We start from the raw sequence: 6,184 nt of genomic DNA on the forward strand, positions 1-6,184 counted from the left end.
GAAACATATTCTTAAATACTTGCCAGGAACTAAGAATTTTGGTTGACTCTTCAATAAGTCTGATGATTACAAATTGTATGGGTTTTTTGATTTCGACTAGGCTGCTAATTTTGAAGATCGAAACCTTGTACCTAGTTTTTGTACATTCTTTAGCACTAATCTAATAATTTGGTATTGTAGCAAACAAATCACAATCTTTAGATTGTATCACAGATGTTTATTTGGACAAAGTTGACTGCTTAAAAAGAATAAGTTTATATCGTTTTAAATTTATATTAGCAAATATTAGCATAAAATCATTTTAATAACTAAAATGACTTTTTCTTGATTAGCTCTTTATTTCTGTATCTGAAACTACTGATGATGATCATGAACACTGGTACCTCGTAGTGATTGATCGTGTTAAAAGATAAATTATTTTGCTAGACCCATTTTTCATTCAGAAACAATTCAAGCAAAAGAGGACAGCCTTGAAATTAGTAACTATATTTTCTTTTTTTGTTAATTATCTACATATATGACTAAAAAAGCAAACTCTGACATAGAGATAAATAGTCCATTTATTTGGATAAGGTATTGGATGATTGTTCATTCTATGACTTTGAGACCACTCCAAATCTAATTTCTTCACAATTTGAATTTGAAGAGGCAGAAGGCCTTCCCACCCTCGAAGCTGGATTGTAAGATCGTATAATTAGTAGTTATTGATATGAAATTTATGTAATTATATAATACTCTAATATATCTTGCTCGATATGTAGGAATGATGCGGGTGTGTGGGTTGCAAGTTGGATGATAGCTTGTTTTGAAGATGATCATTTTAACATAAAGGTAATATTATGCACAACTCTTTTCCTTCGTTCTTTCTTTTATATTTAGGTAGTTAAGCCTAATGTGTAATTATTTAAATTTTATTAGGTTGATGATGGGGTTCGAATGAAGATTACAGTCTCACTCATGTCAAAGAATCATAATATGATCGAATATAGGATCAAAAGAAATACCATTAAAAATTTTAGAAAGCTATATAATAATCACCATCGTGATGATTATGAATTCCCACAAAATTAGATTTACAACATTCTCTTTTTATTATTTTTGTTTTTTATTATTTTCTTGTGGACATATAAACCGTCTAGTGACATATACATTATATTTTGTTTACGTTTGTGTTCGTATTTGTTTGTCGGATTATTTAATATTTTTTTTTTTACTAGAGATATAATTATTTTCATTTTTAAAGGTGGGGTTTTTTGGCCATTATTATTATTCTATGTTTTATGATTGTAGTATGATTTTTCTGCTAGTGTAGCTCTTTTTTGCCCGTAGATTGACAAGTGAATCTATTCAATTATGTAAGTACCATCATATTTAAAACTCCGCCCCTGTCCAAGTCTTTTTTCTGTTTTATATATATACACACATGTTTTGATCTGTAAATGTTGATTTTGATTATTGACTTCACATATGTCTGATAGCAATGCATACACTGCCTTTGAACCAAATATAATAAAGAATAATATATTAGAAGAATCTATAATTTGAGTGCATCTTTTAAATTAATTGAAGTTAGGAGAATTTATAATTTGAGCTTATAGCACGCTTATCAAGAGTCTCTATGTCCCTTGGCATACGAGTAACGACCTTAAGCTATCATAATTGTGGAAACAATTATGCATGATTAAATAACTATCCTATAATATTTAAACCGTTATCAGTGGTCCACATAGTTTTAGTACTATGTAACAGATATTATAACTAAAAGATGTTCTATCTCTTAAACTTTAATAATAAAGAATAATATATTAGATGATTGTGTTCCTGAGCTAGTTCTCACAAAGAATAATCACCACAAATTGAAAAAAAAAAAAGGAAATGTCATAACATGCTTCCACTCTAGATAGATATGCCCGAAGGCCTTAAAAAATAGCAATATCTTTCTTCTTCTTCTTCTCATATCTGATTGGTTCCTATTAGACTGATTTTGCTTGACTATGGTATCTTCCCAGCCCTGTTCAAGCAAATAAAAAGTAAGCAAGCTTCTTAGATCTATTACTCCATGAGATCTATTTATATATAACTGCAAAGAAGATGATAATTGAGATCTATTACTTATTTTAAAAACATTTCAATTCAAATTATCTCAGTATTAACTAGAAATAAAGTAAATCTACAAACTCATAATAAATTAACTCATCTACGCACATCGAATTATAAAAGAAAATGTGCTTACCCTCCAGGATGTACTCAAAGATAAAGCATCATCCTATTTGAGATCTTGTGAGGCAATGGCAGAAAGTTCATCAGATAGCTATAATATCCATAAGTTGTAAGCTCTAATGCAAAGATCCCCTATAGTTCTATTGAGTTCTTCCAATTCATGGGTGGTACCTTCTCTTGCTCCAAACAAGGCAGCTGCAGCATATGAAGTTTACCTTTTAGAGCCAAGGCTTGTTTGTCTTCCTGGACTATCAAAGCCTGAAGGCTCGGATCCAAATCTAGAATGTTTCACTAGAGAAGGGACTTTCCCAACAGCAGATGCATTCCCATTGATCCAAAATAAGGGAGAACGAAGTATTAAGGGTATATGCTTCGAATGGTTCTGAAATGCAAATAGCAATCGTCCAATGAAAAGTGATTTTTCAACAGTGATAGTTGTTGGAATCTCTTTGACGCCATTTTCCTTATCAAGCTCTTTTTTCAATGTCATCAATATAGCAAAGACACTGTCATAACATCTGCTTTGTAGATAAGGTGTAAGATCCTTCAATCTTCTAGAGGCCTTTAGAGATTCTAAGAAACTTAAAAGATCTTCAAGAATGCTCTGACAGGAAACATCCACTGCATCCCTGATTCAACTTACTTCAGGACCAAAATAGACATTAAGACAAGTCTGAAATTCATTTTCCTTAGTCTGGACTTTAAACACAGAAGAAGCAGCTCTTGTCTTTCTAGAATTGGATTCTAAAAACCAAACTCCACCAGCCATAGAAGGTCTATTCAAGTAAACCTGAACATCACTCAGCATGGAAAAAGTGTCCCCTAATGATGAAATCGAGCTCATCACATCAATAGTACCGGTTAACTCGCTAAATCTCAAGTCAATTATTGCTTTCATCCTGCCAAGAAAAGCTTCCTCAAATATTTCATCCCAAAGATCTGAATCATCTTCCAAGACAAGTTCCCGAATCCTACTCCAAGGGCAGATGCTACCAAAACCTGGCAAATTCTTTTAATGGGGCTCCCCCTTGGTTTTAGAAACCTATAGATTGGTGTGCCTAAAAAGAAGCTTACAATCGATACTCCCATAAATAAAGCGGGAATGCCAAAACCAAGATCCCATCCTACATTGTCTTGAATCCACACAATTCCTACCTAAACTTATCATGATTAGGGTTACCATAGTTGTGTTTGTTATTATCAGAAAAACAAAAAAGCCAAAGTAACGACTAACATCATAGACAAGGAAAAAAGATATTAAGTTTGAGAGAGAGGCAGAGAGAGGAACCTAAAGAAGAGGTCCTTCTTCGATTAGTGCTACATCATCAAAGGGACTCATATTCCCAGAAAAACCCGTTTCCTCATAGGAACCCATTTCAACTGTTTGTTGTTTTAGAACAGAACCCTCTGTTCTGTTTTTGTCACAAAAAATTGGAGAATAAAAGCAATGATAAAATATTGAAATGAGTACAAGAATGTGTCACATTTATAACAATAAAATATTCCTTTACAATAATAATAATAACAATAATAATAATAATAATAATAATAATAATAATAATATTGATGGAAACGAACGAATACAAAGTACCAACCAAAAATGTAGAAAATTTAAAGTATAATATATAGATTATAAGTCTTTGGCTTTTTGTTGTTGATGACATCATACAAAAGTCCAACCCATGTATTCGTGTCACTGGGTCCACTAGAATAATGCGAGACATGGGAAAATTGAGGATACGATGTAATTCCGGTAGTCGAAGGATAAAGGTTGAAGTATGTCATGCCATTTTGAACAAGATGAAATGGAATGGGGTTGGACTCCACCATAAGGTCGATAAGGATGGACCATTGGATAATGATGCATGGGATATTGCGACAATCCTGATATTTTGATTGTGGTTGCACCTGCAACTTCTGACACTACTATTCCTGGTGTGTTAGTCTTTTCCTTTAATGTTTCTCGAGTTACCGTGATCTCTTCAAACTGAACATAAATTAGAATTTTTAAACAATTGCGATACAAAATAAAAAAAACCAACAAGACAAACTAGAGTCAAGTAAGACTTTTTGAAAGTCTTGCTCTCACTCTCCCTTAATTTTTCAGTTTCACTTATGCTATTGGATTAAAACAATTTAAATTCAATATAATTTCTTAATTTTCCCTCTTGAACACACTAATATAAATTATTAGATATGCGAAATGCTACCTTCTGTCGGACCTTTTCTACCAGCTGCTCTAATATTCGGTGTCGCTGTCAATTTAGATACAAACTTCTTGTTTTCACTACCCTTAAATTTTTTGTTACAGAAAAAAAAAGAAATAACATAAGCACTAAGTGAATAATCTGTTACAATTTTAAATTGAAATGATGATAAATTTTATACATGGTATAATATAGACAAGTGCTTACTTTAAAATTATTATTATTGTGCAAGGGTGAATTTTCTACTGATTTTGTGTCCTGAGAACGAGTCTGCTGGCTGGCATCACATTCTTCAACTTGCTAAACCAAGAAAAAATTACTCAATATAGCATTATTAAATAGTTCTACAAAAGACACTAAAATAATAGGTAAGCATAAAGTAACTAATTAAAAAAGGCATTATATTAATATTGTTAGTTCATCTTCTGTATTTGAGTATTCAGCGGGTGATTCCTCGTTGACTAGTAATGGACATGTCCAGATGAAATGCTTTCATGACTTATAATGTGAACATCTTCGCCTCTTTTGGCCTTTGGGAACCTTTCTTGGAGCACCTTTTGACTTCACAACAGTTGGATCACCTATTAGCGCTGACGTGGGGGAAAGCCTCACTTGTGCATCACTTTTATTTTGCACCTTCAAAATTAGCTTAAGTAACTCACATGAGATTTCCCTATAGTCGGCTAAATTTTTTGAAGAAATATCACAAAGCTTCTAACAAATTGATGCCATTGCACCGCATCTAAGTGTCTGCACTATATCATCAGTGGAGTCTTGCTCGCCAATTGAGTATATAAAATCACTCTTTGCTTCTCTTGTCCATCTTTTTAGGATAAGAGATATAGGGACGCATTTTGCTTTCCGATGCTTCAAGACCCCAAAGATGTGGGGGCACGGTAATCCACGAGTCTCAAATAGCCTGCACTCACATGCAAACAGGTCCTTCTCTTTATTGTAAGATACTTTAAGTTGCCATTGCTGATTAAAATACTCACTCATGTTGTACTCAACAATGTCTCCACTATTTGGGCATTCAGTCACATTTAAGGCACCTGCTGCTTCTATCTCATCTTTCACAAGTTTGAATATCTTTCTAGTATAAAGTTAAGCAGCTTGTTTCTCAAAACTTTCCAAGCACGTAGTCAAAACAGGAAACTTATAAAAGGTTTCAAAATCAGCAGTAAGATAGTTGTTTCGGTAATGCCTTAGTACTTCACTGAATTTATGCATGAATTCAAGGAGACTAGTTTTACTGTCAACATAGTTCTTCAATAATGAATAAATTCTCTCACACTGTGATGTAGTTCTTATGCGGCCAAAGAAGTGCTCCCTCAAATATGCGGTAGCCTTTCATTTTGTCATTATAAATGCCTTGGACCCATTCATTCTCGGCAAGTCCATATTTGAATATGATCTCGCTCCATCTCTCTTCAAATATTTGTACGGTAAACTATCCATACAATAATACCTTAAAATCATCCCAAAAATGCTTGTTTTTTATATTCTGTACCGCATTACGATGGAGATTCCATGCACAAAGGCAGTGTGGTATACCAGGAAATACTTTTAAGATAGCCTCTCTCAGCACGGTTTTCGTCTGTCACAACGCCTCCGGGTAGTCTTCCCGACATGATTTCCAGAAATTCCTTCAGTGCCCACTTGAAAGTTTCAGACCTTTCATCTGAGAGCAGGGCGCATCCAAAGATAGTTCTTTGGCCATGGTGGTTGGTCCCTGAAAATATGACTAAGGGCTTGTT

The 6,184-nt window shown here is 33.6% G+C and overlaps 1 long non-coding RNA gene across 1 annotated transcript; it reads right to left on the minus strand.

Annotated features, from left to right (window-relative positions):
• Positions 1-1,783: 1,783 nt before the first annotated feature.
• On the minus strand, positions 1,784-3,654 carry LOC112790691 (uncharacterized). The gene is made up of 2 exons (XR_003196775.2): positions 2,234-3,654; positions 1,784-2,011 (listed from the first exon to the last, which is right to left on the minus strand). It is a non-coding gene; the product is annotated as an uncharacterized lncRNA (long non-coding RNA).
• Positions 3,655-6,184: the final 2,530 nt, after the last annotated feature.

This window comes from Arachis hypogaea, chromosome 3 (genome assembly GCF_003086295.3).
Source record: "Arachis hypogaea cultivar Tifrunner chromosome 3, arahy.Tifrunner.gnm2.J5K5, whole genome shotgun sequence".
NCBI lineage: Eukaryota > Viridiplantae > Streptophyta > Magnoliopsida > Fabales > Fabaceae > Arachis > Arachis hypogaea.